Genomic DNA, 16,508 nt, shown 5'->3' with positions numbered 1-16,508 from the left:
CTCTGTCGTCCACTATGCACTAAGAAACCAGTGTATAAAATAAAGTTGTCCATTTCAGACACCCTTTGTCTTCAAGGAAAGCTGTCTAGGTGGCCCACGGGTGGCAAAGGCACTGAAAGGAAATGGAAATTGATAATCGGTGCTGTTAGGCTGATTCTCTCTGCATGCTCAATTCATATCCTTTTGAAAAGAAGAGATTAAGATGAAACCTCATTGAGGAATACACATTTTGAAGAAAATAGAAACAAAGGTTCTGCAAGGCTATTTCAGTTGGTGTCAAATGTGAGAACAAGGCGACACAAACTTATACGAAGAAAGGGCATTAGCAAAATCCCCAGACAAAGAAGGAGCTAATAGCAAATATATGCAGCCGTCTTTGTGGATGCTCACAGGAGAAGTGGTACAACTTGATTTACAAAGGGCCTGGATAATTATTTGTCACTTGGAGCCAACCCCGCTTCTCCCTCTGCAGAGGGCAGGCACTGACCATCTGCGTGTCTTCATTTTGCTTTTGTTTGGAGGAGAATCAGCCACATTTCTGTGTCTGGTAAGCTTTGCATGAAGAGATGTTTGAAGCACTGGCTTTGTTTTGTTTTAAATCTTTAAACTGCTCCCTGAGCTTCAGTCAGAGGATTACTGCACATCTAACCACAAATAAATTGAAATATCAGCTGAAGGGAGCGCATGTTGCTCACTGATGGAATAATGGACGGCAGGTGGTAGAGGTTTTGTTTTCAGAAAAGCACAGGAGGCTAGAAGTGACAAGAGTGATTTTGTGAGAGGGCTGAAACTGTCAGGATGAAGTCATGGGGGTCAGTAGTTCCTGAGCTGACCTTTTTAAACAAACCCTGAGAAGACCTTTCACTGGATCCTCACAGCAGTAGTGCATTCATGCCAGAAAGGCTGCCCCTCCCTCTGGATAGAGGGAGTCTTAACAAAAAGCATATTTTCTATGATAGGGCCCATGTTCACTCACAGGGTAGCCTGACACTCGCTCTCCTGTCAGCCTGTGACACACGATCCTAACTGCTCACCTGTTCCGCCACACACACCGGCATTTGAGCTATCCCTGAACACCTTTCTTCAGTCTTTGATATCATCTTCTTGTCAAATTGTGGAAATCCAGGGACTCGCTGCAAAGCAGGACACTCGTGCTAATTTCCATGTCATTGCCTTGAATGATCTGCTAGTGCACAGAGCTGTTGCCTGACTTCTAGGGACATGGTGAAGCATTGAGGCATGTTAGATAGATGGAATAAGAATTCACTTCTTAATGTTTATAAGTCAGAATTATAAAATGCTAGGCTATAGATCTGGCTTTTTGAATGCTATTCTGTTTGGGGGCTATTATGTCACTAGAAATCATAATAAATCATGCACCTCATGTGCTCTATAATGAATGCTTTTTGTTCAAAATTGCCAATACCTGAAACTAAGAGCCTATTGTCTCTGGAGCCTATGAAAAACAATGAGGGTTTTTTTTTTCCTTTATTATTAAATGATATTATACTATCTATTCTTTCTCATTATAAACTTTTAAAACAGGTTAACAGAGTTTTCCTTCCTCGGTGTTATGGTTTGGATCTTGAATGTCCCCCAAAGTCTCATGTGTCCCCAAAGCACCAGTGTTCAGAGGGGTGGCTTTTGGGAAGTGATTTGGATCATGATGGCTCTCACCTCATCAGTGGATTAGTTTAAGTGGATAGGCACATAGACCTCTGGGAAGTGGGACCTAGTTGGAAATAGTTGGTCTGGGGGTGGGGCTGGCATGCTCTGGAAGGGTTTATCTCGTCCTGGCCCCTTCCCCTCCTTCTCTTTCTCTCCCTCTGCTTCCTGGCAGCCTAGAGCTGAGCAATATTCCTCTGTAATACCACCATGATGTTCTGCCTCACCCCAAGCCCAGAGCTATGGAGCCAGCTGACCATGGACTAAATCTTCTGAAACCATGACCCAAAATAGATCAGTCCTCCTCTAAGTTGTTTTTCTTAGATGTCTCATCCACAGCCGGGTTGTGTCAGGGCAATGGAGCAGGTTGCAGACAGGCCAAAGAAAGTACCTAGAGATCACATGGGAGGCATGATCTTGGGGGCGGGCTTTCAAATGGTCAGTGACAGCTCCATGAAAGATTCAGCGATGGCAGACTGACAGCACTTCCACCCCTCCACAGTGCTTTGCCCAGCAGTGCCTCCACCCCCTCACAGTTTTTTGTTCACTGGTGCCCAGCTGGACAGGTGATATGTGTCCTTTCCACAGTGCCCTCAGTTCCACACACATCCCCACTCAGAGAATGGTTTTATATCTTCTGCTACAGAAGCACTGATGTCATCAACATCAGCTTTCTTAGTTTGCTCATATGACCGGCATCCCAAGGAGCAACCATCCTAGTGTGCATGCTAGGCTTTTGGGAACAGATGGGGGTATTCAGGGACATGGTGTTCTACTGTCCCCCTTTGCTTTAAGGATGATGCATCAGACATTTGTCAGTGATCAAAAGCTGATTGACACATATACATAAAAGGTATCCATAATGGGAGCTCTGCTTCTTGCTGAGGTCAACTTGCAGATCTTGGAAACAACTCTCCAAAGCTCAGGAACCTAAATTACAAAACTTCCATTCACAACTGGCACAAAAATTTTCTCAGTAAATTTTAGTCCTTAGATGACCTGGTCTAAACCACTAGAATGTGAGTTGCTAAAAACAGTCTTTTTAAAAGTTTGGAAGGGGAAGCTAATGTGATTGTAAACCTTGGTATTTGTTTCTTTTCAGCTTGACTCTGTGCACTTCTCTAATCTTTGAGTCAAGAGTAAGAGGGCAATTTGGTAGATGATTCCTGGGATAGGAGTTAATTATTGAATCTGGGCATATCATCCAAGCATCAGCAAAGTCTGTTTGGGAAATAACTGAAAAGAATGGAAAAAAGAAAAAAAAAAGTGACATTTTAAAAGATCAGTAAACAATGTTACAGGTTTAGTACCCCATATCCAAAATGCTTGGGGCCAGAGGTGGTTTAGATTTCAAGCTTTTCACATTTTGGAGTATTTTCATACAAATAATGTGATAGGTCCCAAGTGTAAGCACAAAATTCTTTTGTAATTCATGTAAACCTTATACACATAGTCTGAAGATGATTTTATATGTTTTTAGTGCACTGGCGTTTTGACTATGACCCATCACCTGAGGTGATGTGTGAAATTTTCCAATTGTGGCATGATGTTGGTGCTCTAATATTTAGAATCCAAGCTGTTCACATTTTGTATTTTCAAATTAGGGGTGCTCAACCTGTATTAAAAAAAATTAAAATGGAGGAAGTAAAACTATATTCTATCAGGACAAAAACAGAACAGTAATCTCAGATGCAGGAGGGAATTAAAAAATAATAAAGCATTATGTGTATTCTTTGGCAATAAAATCCAGAGGGAGGAGCAATTTCTTATCAAATTAAAAAATACTGAAATTTTTAAACTATGTAACCAATAATCACTGATAGATTAGAAAACAAATTTTAAAATTTGTTATTAAAAAGATTTCACATTTGTGTCTGAATAGTTGACAATTTTATCAAACTTTCTATTATTTAAAAAGTTCCAGTTTATAGAAAGATATAGAAAACTCCCCAATAAATGTATGAACGAAAATCAACCTAAATACCAAAACCAGATAATAGTACAGCAAAAAAAAGTGTATCATAATTATAGTCCATTTTTCAATTATAAATAAAATTGCAAAAATTCTAAACAAAATATTAAAAACTGCTCTTTGCTCTTATAGTGAAACTAAAAGTTCCATGTACTATCTATATAATGATTTCTTTTTCTTTTCTAATTGTCTCTGTGCTAACTTTATAGATTGTGGATCAACCGTAGTACATAGGTTGAATCAACATATGAGAAGAGTGAAAATAGTTCTGCTAACTATTCTTTAGAATTATACCCAATAATAATGCTATACTTTGTCTATGTCTATGTCTTTTAGTGAAGAGAATTCTCAGGAAAAAAATGTCTATTCATTCACACATTCACATATGCTTCAAAGCAACAGATAAATGAGTGACACTGGATAATGATAAGGTATTCAATCAATGAAGGGTTTATTTTGGAAACCTTATAATGTTAGCACGTTCACCTTTCATTATGGTTTTTGTCCTAGGGAGAGCAGAGTTGTTTGTTCAAGCGTCCTCTTGGGTAGATATCAGATGACAGGAGCCAAAATCAGTACTTCATCTTCACTATAAAATATTGCGCAGAAAGAGATGATGTACAGAAGTTAACTTTGTGAGAAAAACTATCCATATCTATAGTAGATCCACAGTTTATTTCACATTAGTTATTTAAATCTGGTTTGCTAAGCTTGTGTCTGGGCAAAGTGCAGAATGCCACCCTTTAGAAGCTTTGATGCAGGCAGTTTGGATCTTCTCAGTAGTGAGTCAGCTAGAGGAATCAATGCAAAAAACAAAACAACAACAACAAACTATAGGTGCTCAAATATCATCAATTTAACCTAATAGATTAATTCAGAGGACTGTCCAGGTTTTCATACCACCTCAGAAGACTCAGTATCTGCAGAGTCTCCACCGCTACTTTTTCTAAACTTCAATACCATATATGGTGGGAAAAATCAGTAGTTTTTGATTCCTTAACATTTATTTAACTTACCTCTTTTTAAGTATAATTTTCTTCATATGCTCTGTCTCTTACTTTCAGAGGAAGACGAATTTTTTTTCCCTTTTATTTTTATTTTTTATTTTTTTTCTCTCCTCTGGAGTTTTTTTTTTTTTTTTTTTAATTGTAAACAAATGGGATACATATTCTTTCTCTGTTTGTACATGGAGTAAACGCATACCATTTGTGTAATCATAAATTTACATAGGGTAATGTTGTTCGATTCATTCTGTTATTTTTTTTCCCTCCCCCCCCACCCCTCCCACCCTTTTTTTCCATCTATACATTCTTTCCTTCCTCCATTCTTGCCCCGCTCCCTAACCCTAACTCTAACCCTAACACTAACCCCTCCCATCCCCCATTATGTGTCATCATCTGCTTATCAGCGATCCATTTTGAGTTGAGTTTTGTGCAGGGGGAGAGAGAGGGGTTTAATTTCATTCTGTTGCATATGGACTTCCAGTTTTCCCAGCACCATTTGTTGAAGAGGCTATCTTTTCTCCATTGCATATTTTTGGCCCCTTTTCTAATATGAGAAAATTGTATTTATTTGGATTTGTGTCGGTGTCCTCTATTCTGTACCATTGGTCTACCTGTCTATTTTGGTGCCAATACCATGCCGTTTTTGTTACTATTGCTTTGTAGTATAGTTTTAGTTCTGGTATTGCAATATCCCCTGCTTCGCGCTTTCTGCTAAGGATTGCTTTAGCTATTCTGGGTTTCTTATTCTTCCAGATGAATTTCATGATTGCTTGCTCTATTTCTGTAAGGTACATCATTGGGATTTTAATTGGAATTGCATTGAATCTGTATAACACTTTTGGTATGGCCATTTTGACAATATTAATCCTGCCTATCCAAGAACATGGGAGATCTTTCCATCTTCTAAGGTTTTCTTTAATTTCTTTCTTTAGTGTTCTGTAGTTCTCATTGTAGAGGTCTTTCACCTCTTTTGTGAGATTGACTCCCACGTATTTTATTTTTTTCGATGCTATTGTGAATGCGGTAGTTTTCTTAACTTCTCTTTCTGAAGATTCATCACTTATGTATAAAAATGCATTGGATTTATGAGCATTGATCTTGTAACCTGCTACTTTACTGAATTCACTTATGAGTTCTCAAAGTTTTCTGGTGGAATTTCTGGGTTCTTCTAAATATATAATCATGTCATCAGTGAACAGGGATAGTTTGAGTTCTTCTTTTCCTATTCGTATCCCTTTAATTTCTTTGGTTTGTTTAATTGCTCTGGCTAGAGTTTCAAGGGCGATGTTGAATAGAAGTGGTGAAAAAGGGCATCCCTGCCTTGTTCCAGTTTTTAGGGGGAATGCTTTCAGTTTTTCACCATTTAGAATGATATTGGCCTTGGGCTTAGCATAGATGGCCTTTACAATGTTAAGGAATGTTCCCACTACCCCGATTTTTTCTAGTGTTTTGAGCATGAAGCGATGCTGTATTTTATCGAATGCTTTTTCTGCATCTATTGAAATAATCATGTGATTCTTAACTTTTAGTCTGTTGATATGGTGAATGACTTTTATTGATTTCCGGATGTTGAACCAACCTTGCATCCCTGGGATAAAACCCACTTGATCGTGGTGCACTATCTTTTTAATATATTTTTGTATGTGATTTGCTAAAATTTTGTTGAGAATTTTTGCATCGATGTTCATTCAGGATATTTGTCTGAAATTTTCTTTCCTTGATGTGTCTCTCTCTGGTTCAGGTATCAGGGTGATATTGGCTTCATAGAATGAGTTTTGGAGGGTTCCTTCCTCTTCTATTTCATGGAATACTTTGAGCTCTTCTTTAAAGGTTTTGTAGAACTCGGCTGAGAACCCATCTGGTCCCAGACTTTTCTTTGTTGGTAGGCTTTTGATGACCTCTTGTATTTCATTGATTGAAATTGATTTATTTAAGTTGTGTATGTCCTCCTCATTCAGTTTAGGTAATTCATATGTCTCTAAAAACTTGTTGATGTCTTCGAGGTTTTCTGTTTTGTTGGAGTATAGATTTTCAAAATAGCTTCTAATTATGTTTTGTATTTCACTTGTGTCTGTAGTGATATTTCCTTGTTCATTCTGAATTTTAGTAATTTGAGTTTTCTCTCTCTTTCTCTTTGTTAGTGTGGCCAAGGGCTTATCAATTTTGCTTATTTTTTCAAAGAACGAACTCTTTATTTTGTTAATTTTTTCGATTGTTTCTTTTGTTTCAATTTCGTTGATTTCAGTTCTGATTTTAACTATTTCCTGTCTTCTACTACTTTTGGTGTTGGTCTGCTCTTCTTTTTCTAGGGCTTTGAGCTGTAATGGTAAGTCACTTATTTGTTGATTTTTACTTCTTTTGTTGAATGCGCTCCATGAAATATATCTTCCTCTAAGTACTGCTTTCATAGTGTCCCAGAGATTTTGATATGATGTGTCTTTGTTCTCGTTTACTTCTAAGATTTTTTTTATTTCCCTCCTGATGTCTTCTGTTACCCATTCATCATATAATAACGTATTATTTAATCTCCAGGTATTGGAGAAGTTTCTGTTGTTTATTCTGTCATTTATTTCTAATTTCAATCCATTATGATCTGATAGAGTACAAGGTAGTATCTCTATCTTCTTGTATTTGCTAACAGTAGCTTTGTGGCATAAAATATGGTCTATTTTAGAGAAGGATCCATGTGCTGCTGAGAAGAAAGTGTATTCGTTCTCTGTTGGATGGTATATTCTATATAAGTCGGTTAAGTCTAAATTGTTGATTGTGTTATTGAGATCTATGGTTTCTTTATTCAATTTTTGTTTGGAAGATCTGTCCAGTGGTGAGAGAGTTGTGTTAAAATCGCCTAGTATTATTGTGTTGTGGTCTATTTGATTTCTAGGATTTGTTTCACGTACATGGATGAGCCAATGTTGGGGGCATAGATATTTATGATTGTTATGTCTTGCTGATTTATGCTTCCCTTAAGCAGTATGTAATGTCCTTCTTTATCCCTTCTGACTAGTTTTGGCTTGAAGTCCACATTATCTGAAATGAGGATGGATACTCCAGCTTTTTTGCTGTGTCCGTGTGCATGGTATGTTTTTTCCCATCCTTTCACCTTTAGTCTGTGAGTATCTCTTTCTATGAGATGAGTCTCTTGCAGGCAGCATATTATTGGATTTTTTTAAATCCAATCTGCCAGTCTATGTCTTTTGATTGATGAGTTCAGGCCATTAACATTTACAGTTATTATTGTGATATGATTTGTATTCCCAGTCATTGGACTCATTTTTGTTTTTTGACATGATTTGGTTTCTCCTTTATTTGGCTATTCCTTTAGGCTAGTTCCTCCCATTGCTGATTTGCATCATTGTTTTTCATCTCTTCCTCATGGAATATTTTACTGAGAATGTTCTGTAATCCCAGCTTTCTTTTTGTAAATTCTTTTAGCTTTTGTTTATCATGTAAGGATTTTATTTCATCGTCAAATCTGAAAGTAAGTTTTGCTGGGTATAAGATTCTTGGTTGGCATCCGTTTTCTTTCAGGGCTTGGTAAATGTTGTTCCAGGTCCTTCTAGCTTTTAGGGTCTGGATCGAAAAATCTGCTGATATTCTTATTGGTTTCCCCCTGAATGTAATTTGATTCTTTTCTCTCACAGCCTTTAAAATTCTGTCTTTATTTTGTATGTTAGGTATTTTCATAATAATGTGCCTTGGTGTGGGTCTGTTGTAATTTTGTATATTTGGAGTCCTATAAGCCTCTTGTACCTGGTTTTCCATTTCATTCTTCAGATCTGGGAAATTTTCTGATATTATTTTATTGAATAGATTGTTCATACCTTTGGTTTGTTTCTCTAAGCCTTCCTCAATCCCTATAATTCTTAAATTTGGCCTTTTCATGATATTCCATAATTCTTGTAGATTCTGTTCATGATTTCTTACCGTCTTCTCTGTTTGGTCAATTTTGTTTTCAAGATTAAATATTTTGTCTTCAGTGTCTGAGGTTCTGTCTTCTAGGTGTTTATCCTATTGGTTATGCTTTCTATGGAGTTTTTAACTTGGTTTATTGTTTCCTTCATTTCAAGGATTTGTTTTTTTTTCAGTATCTCCAACTCTTTATTGAAATGATCTCTTGCCTCCCATATTTGCTCTTTTAACTTGATTGGTGCAATCATTTAATGCTTGCATTTGCTCTTTCATCTCCTCATTTGCTTCCCTGATTGTTTTAATTATGTACATTCTGAACTCTTTCTGACATTTCTGCTGTGCTGTCATTGGGTTTTATTGATATAGTATCTAGGTTTGTTTGGGACATTTTCTTCCTTGTTTTCTCATGTTGGTCAGATATCAGTGGGACTCTGAGATATTGCAGATTTCCTTTATTGGCTTATAGTGTTCCTGTAGATTTCCAGTATATCACCTCCCAGCCTTCAGTAGCCTGAAGTCTTGGAGGAACTTGATAATGCAGTGCTTCCGAAGAAGCTGCCCCTAGCCTGCTACTGGGTCCAGGGCTGGGGGCTGGTGCTGCATGGAAATCCTCTCACTGGGTGGTCCTACTCCTAGAAGCTGGCCATGGACAGGGCCTGCCTCCGCCTGAGGGAGCCAGGTTGCTGGGGAAAGCCTCTCCCTGTCCTGCCTTGATCCCAGAATCCGCCTGCTTGGGCCTGCTGCTGTTTTCAGGGCTTGGGGTTGGCTCTGTGTGGGAAAAGCTCTGACTGAGCAGGCCTGCTCCAAGAAGCTGGCTGTGGACCCCACCTGCTGCCGGAGATAGCAGGGCTGCTTGGGGAAGTCTCTCACTGCCCTTCCCTGGTTCCAGAAGCTGCCTGCAGGCTGGGTCTGGGGCTTGTGGTTGGCTCTATGCGGAAAAGCTCTCACTGGGTGGGCCTACTCCAAGGAGCTGGCTGTAGATCTCACCTGCTGCTGGAGGGAGCAGGGCTGCTTGGGGAAGTCTCTCGCTGCCCTGCCCTGGTCCTAGAAGCCACCTGTGGCCAGGGCCTGCCGCTGGGTCTGGGACTTGGGGTTGGCTCTGTGCAGAAAAGCTCTCTCTGGGCGAGCCTGCTCCATGAAGCTGGCTGTGGATGGAGCCTGCCGCCAGAGAAAGCAGGGCTGCTTGGCCAAGACTCTTGCTGCCCTGCCCTGCTCCAAGAAGCTGGCCCTGTCCGGGCCTGCCACCAGGGCTGAGCTTCACCCAGTGGGAGAGACTCACCCCGCGGCTCTACTTTGGTTCGAGTCTCTCCATACCTCCCCTTCTTGAATCCTGAGTTCTGGAGCGACGGGAGATGCAGTCACCCTCTAGTCCGCCATCTTGGATCTCTACATGTCCCTAAGAGGAATTTTTATAATGCTGTTGGCTTCTCTCCATATGTACTTAAGTGTAACTATGACATAATATATAATATTATTTATGCTATTTATACTTTAAATACATAGATATTTGTATGGTAGGCCTTAGTGAAATATGCACATCCATTTTAAATGTTTGGTGAAGTAGATGATACCTGTATTATTCTTCAAAGCTTATAAACTTCCAGTCTTGACTATCTGTTTCTAACTGCTGATTATAGATACACTAACATTCTATCAATAGCTTATTTTCACAATGCCAGTGTATTGGTTGTTACTGCATCTAATCCAAACCCAGTTTTTACTTCACCCTGTATAAATTGGCTTTATTATTCTAGCAAACTATCCCCCATGCTCACCTACTTTTACATGAAAAAGACTATAAGAACATAACCAGCTAATCATAATTTTTCCACTAATAGGCAAATCAGAACATAGTATGTGCAGTGCTTAACTCTATGGTTTGTTTTGACTCCATTCATTTTGTCTGGAAGTGTAAATGATCCTTGCCACCAAAGATCCTTCTGGATCCATGATCCTTAGGGGCATTCAGGAAATTTCAGTTGTTTACATAGCTCACCTTTGAAGGGACAAAGTTTTTATTCTGTGCTTCTGTGTATAAAAATTTTCACATGTATATCTTCTAACTGTACATCTTCTTTAATAAAAGCAAATGGAAAAGAACTCAATAAAAGCTAGCAGAATAGTTTTAATGCTTAGAAAGTTAGCATTACTGTTTAATTCCTAGAGGATACTAATTTGCCAACATACCATATAGAACTAAAATTTAGGAGTTTCATATTCTCAGAAATAAAAATCTATGTCCTCAAATATATAGAGTGCCTTGCTGGAATGAACATTTCTCACTTATTATGAATTTAATCATATTTGAGAAGTAGGCCTGAGATTTGCTTATCATATTTCTGTTTAGTCATTACCTATGCATTCCCCCATAACATAAATTTGCTTGATAGCTACCATTTAAATTATAATTTGAAGCTCCTATTTTAAAAAATAAGATAATGATTATGACCATCATAATAATTATAATTTTATTCTAGCATACAGGTTTTGATAACATTTCCCATTAGCGTGTCTTTCAAGACAGTATTTGTTTTAAAAATATTTCTGATTATAAAAGTAATATGCACTCATGGTAGAAAATTAGGAAAATACACTTTCTTTAAAAAAATCTCTAATCACTTCTCAGAGATCCTGATTATGTATGTATATATATATATATATATATATAAACAATCATTTATTACACTAAATTAGGAATCATATTGATTATACTACTCTGATTTTGTTTTTTCTTTCTCTTAAAAATATATTATGGAATCATCTTACATACCTTTTACAGTTCTTCTGAACTTAATTCTCTTTTTAATGGCCACTTAAGATTTGGAGAAATTAACATCAATTTTGAAAATCTGCTATCTTGAAACTTTTAAACAGTAAAATCAAAATCCCTTTTGATACCAAACCAAGAACTCCTGTAGGCTCATTCTAGGCCTCAAGGACTTTTCTCTCAATCACAAAATGGTGCAAGACCACATGAAAAAAGTCAGAGCAAGACCTCTCTCAATTGAGCTCTCATCTTTAATTCAGCATGTTTACACAGGACATGGACAAAGCAAGTGAGCAGTGAGTCTTCCAGTATCATCCTGTGTACTAGAACCCAGTGCATTGTATAGGCATGATGGTTGCTTTGGCCATAACTCAGAGAGATCCTGTTTATACTTGGATCCCTTTTTTATCAGTAGTGAATAGGTTGCATTTAAATTTTAAACTTGGGAGGAAGAGATGAAAGGATTACTGAGTGTGAGAGATGAATGACAAAAAGCAGTAAAGCCTATGTGATCAGAAGGATAAGTCCTGCAGTTCCTCTGACATAAGAGATGGATTACAATAGCTTTGAAGTGGGAGATGGTTTACTTAGGAATTTAGCAGTAATTTGCATTTAAGGAGTCCATTACTGTATTCACATACAGAGTTCCATCATTGGATGACTAACAGGAATATATGATATTTGTTTATGATTTTATTGATTCTAATAAAATATGACATTATCATTTTTGAATCATTCTTTTTCAGGGAACACTTACCGACTTTCCTAGGACTGTTGGTTGATGTAACCTACAGCATTTATTGAATGGCATAATGTTGCTGTATCTTTTTGATATTGTCCTGTGTAGCTTTCTTTTTGTGGCTCATTTTGACCTAGAAAAAGTGTTTCAAAGAGGCAGTACTAGAATTAACCCATGCATGCAAATTAACAATTTCTCCTAGAAATAATTAAGTTTCAACTGCTTGGTAATGGCTCATGCAAAGACATTCATTCAGGTATACAAAAGGGAAATCGTGCTCTTAAAAAATAGTCACAACCTCATGATTTTCTTTGAAAGAACAAATGTTGTTTATGGTATTTCTCCTTGAGCTCATATTAGACAATCTAAATACATACATACACATTTTTAATTAAAAGGAAAAAAAAAACTTTGGCATTTCATTCTTCTAGAGTAGATATGGAGGAGAAAATAGAGTCAATAAACAACAAAGACAGGTATTTCAAGAGCTATCCCATGTGGACCCAAATCAGTGGTTTCTCCTCTGACGTTCTCTTTCTTTAAGATACTGACATATTGTTTTCTGGAGTAAACCTGGAAATAGAACAATATTTATATCCTGGTTTTTTCCAATAACCAATTTTTTTGAAATTTTATGCTTCTAAAATTTGGACTTTAATTTGTAAATAGGATTTTAGGAATGATGACATAATTTCCTGGTAGCATTGCTCTAAGGAATAATAAGATGCCATTATTATGGCAACTAACAGTGATGAGAAAGAATCCAAGAACTGAGCCAGGAAGTAATTGGAGAACATATTGCATTTTATCAATTCTAAACCATGCATTTTTTTCATGATTTCATATCTTTGAATCAGAACAACTTACAATAGGTGGCATCTTCAAATTATCAGACACTGAATTTGAAAGTAATATCTTAAGTAATTTATTTTGCTTATGTTTTCTTCCTTACTGTATAAAAAAGAATGTGTGTTAGCATCTTAAATCTAATGAACTGCAATGTTGTACTTTCAATCTGTAATAGATAAAAGTAAAATTTTTCACTGTTTGTAACTGGTATTCTAATAGATCTATACATAGACCTTCTCCCAAATTCCCCTAGTTGAAGAAAACACATTCTTTTGGAGAGACTTTCAAAAAAGAAAATTCAAAATCTCATCTATTTCTACCGAGAAACACACTTTTTTCTATCTAACTAATGAGATATTGGGCTAGGTAAATTAGTGAATCCACAGGTAATTCCCCAAAACTAAATTTATTCATTAAATTTACTTCCTCCTCTACCAAATGCATTCTGAAGATATGAGGAGTAACCAAATTTGTTAATGTGTTACCTTTTCTAACCCTTACCATATAGTCTAATGCTTCTTTTCTAATGGTCAAGAATGGAAAAAAATCCTAAATCAGAAACAGTAACATAAAAACTCTAGAAATCCCTAAACTGAATAACTACCCTTGGATAACAAATAACCTTCTAGTCCTTAAATCTTTCTATAGTTCTTCAAATATTGGATTATAGTGTGGGTGTTCTGCATGTATTTAAATTGTGCATTGTATGTGTGTGTGTGTGTGTGTGTGTGTGTGTGTGCATGTAAACACACCGTAAGCACATATGTATTTAATTACAAACAATATTAAAATGACTTTGTCCACAAGATCCTGAAACCACTTATGAAGGCAAGGGTGTGCTTTTAAAAGTTTCTTTCTGAGTTAATGGAGATGAAGGGAAAAGTTATTGAGGTTTGCAAATTTATTTTAAGTAGATTCTTTAAGAATACCCACTGACCTACATTTATTGAAAGAAAAACAGTCAACTACAATTGTAATTGTTATCCTGTCAAGTATTTATTAATAGACAGGCTGCTGTCATCTTTGTTTAAATGCTCTAAGTTGACAGAATTTCATTTACATTAATGGGTGCAAAGTCCTTTTCTTACTTGTCCAACAAACTAGAGACAAAGTGCCTGCCAATGTTTTAATTTCTTTTTCATGTTCTGGTTAGAGAGTGAGAAGAATGCTTTCTTTCACTCCAGTGTCATGAATATGATAATCTATGGAAATCACAGAAAAGCAGGTACTTAAGTTAAGCATATACTGTACTACGAGAATCCCTGATGAATTCAAGTCTCTTCTGTTTAGAGAAGATGTTGTTGCCTGTGAAGTGACAGGCCGCCAGATGTTCATGAAGCAGCACAGTAATGGGCTCAGATCTGAGCATCTTCCCCAACCCCCAAAGACGACAGCATTTACTCTCGCCTACAGAATGGTCTTGCTTTCGTTCTTTGAACACGGGTGTTTACATTTACTCTTCAACTATCAAATCTTCATTTTCTTAATTTTACTTATTTAAACATGTGGAGAACAAAATTACATAACTATATGAGCAATCCTGACTTTATAGAGTGCACGCAATCTAAATGTGAAATAAGCAATTCTCCATCCTGTTAAATGTGCTTAATCCATTGACTCCCTTATTAATACTGGGGGGAAAATGGTTTGCTGAAAGAATGGAGAGTGTATGAGCATGATATCAAGCCCACAGCAAAAATATTTTAAGGTGCATATTCAATAAATAAGGTATTTTCATTGTGTATATAAGTCATTGACAATGCTAATAATAGAAAACTAATATATTCCTAGAATTTCTATAACAATGATGTTGATAAAACTAGTAAGTGCCTACTATATCTAAAAATTTGGCTTCATTTTATATAATTTACATAAACCCTATAATGCTTACTTAAACTTTATACAATATTATTCCCATTTTGTGAGTGAGAAACCTGAGACCTTATGAAAGTTAAGCAAAATTTGCTAATTTTTAATGGAACCAGGACTGGAAGCCAAGCCAAGTTCAGATACTCGGACGGTGGGCCAAGCATGGTTCAAGGTTCTAGGGAAACATCAGCAAATGGAACTGATGAACACCTTTTATGGTACAATAGGTGGAGATGGAGGTACAAAATAAATAAACAATGTGAATATTATTAAAAGGGAGACGTGAAGAGTATGATTAAGAGGGACTGGTTTAGAATGGGTGATTGTAGAGTGCTTCTCTGAGTTATTTTATCCAAGTACTAAAAGATAAGAAGAATTTGCTCTGCAAAGATCAGGATACAGACAAAAAGAGGAGTAAATGCAAAAGCTCTAACAGATCATTTCTGTTTTGCCCCCTAATTTGTCTTTAATGCCTAGCACATAAAATTTACTAGACAAAAAGCAGATTCTCAATAAATATTTCTGAAGCCTTTCCCAAGGAAACAGTTTATTAGGTTTTTCTCCCAGTATCTTCTCCCAAAGCACCCAAAACCTTCAAGTGTTTTGGGATGATATAGTGCCAGCAATCTTAGGAAAGACATGCCAGTCAATGTCCAGGGGAAGGCACTGAAGTTGGAGGCCAGAGACATAGGTTTGAAATGAGTTTTGCTTCATGCATGTTGTTGGGGTTTCTGTGTCTACATGCAAAGTTATTGTTCATGGGGCACTTTTCCAAACCTGTAAGACATTTTTTTCATGTTAAATATTTCTTACTGGTATGGCAATTAGTTATATTAGAAACAGATTTATTTTCAACTAAAAAACAAACAAACAAAAAAAAACTTGTACTTGCTTTATTTTCTCTCTGAAACAAATCACCTGCTTAGCATAGAAGACCTAAAAATTGACTTTCAAAATGATGATCATTTTATTCCAATACGTTCTGAACTATAACTCCAAATAGGGTGTTAGATTGCATCAAAATGTAATATTTTATGTCCTGTGCCATACTTTCAGGTAAAAAGGCTTAAAGCAGTCATCTAGGTGTTTCCATATAGAAAGATATTAGGTATCACATTGAATAAATATGGGGAAAATTGATTAATCTACTCCTGTTCCAAATACAGCCTGAATCCTGTGTGCATTTTCTTTTCATATTTATATCAGTCCCATTTTCCTCATCACCTCATTTTTCTGTTTTCCTTTGCTTCTATCCCATTGTGTAAAGTAATTTTTGTTCCATTTTCTCTCATTGGTTTTTGCCCCTGACATTCTTTGCAACATTTATCCAGGAAAGCAGTAGCATTTTGAAGGTGGATTTCAAAAGCAAATAATTTCATTCAAGTCCTCCTAAGGCGTTAGGAGAACCATAGCTCAGGACGCCTTTCTTTATGTGTAGTTAATATTTTGTGACATTTTTATAATTCAGAAAGCTCACTTCATCTTTACATCATTTATTATATTGAGCATAAATCAGGTTGATGTCCAGCATAATAATACAATACTCCAGTTCTATACTGTTTTACAGTTTTTAAAATAGTAAAAGCAATATTTTAATAATCTATTAATGCTTTTACTATTTCAAATAGTTGTGAAGAGCAAATTGGTAGAATGATCTTTGGTATTTCTGTTATTCAAATGAAGAATGAGGCTCACAGGAGCAAGTAATTTGTCCCAGGTCATTCAGCTGGT

At 36.6% G+C, this 16,508-nt stretch overlaps 1 protein-coding gene across 3 annotated transcripts in view; it reads left to right on the top strand.

The window, feature by feature from the left end:
* The window catches only part of DPYD (dihydropyrimidine dehydrogenase), an 845,662-nt gene that overhangs the window by 798,552 nt on the left and 30,602 nt on the right, over window positions 1–16,508 (top strand). The window lies entirely within an intron of this gene.

This window comes from Sciurus vulgaris, assembly GCF_902686455.1.
Source record: "Sciurus vulgaris genome assembly, chromosome: 1".
NCBI lineage: Eukaryota > Metazoa > Chordata > Mammalia > Rodentia > Sciuridae > Sciurus > Sciurus vulgaris.
This window is presented reverse-complemented; position numbering and strand designations above follow the sequence as displayed.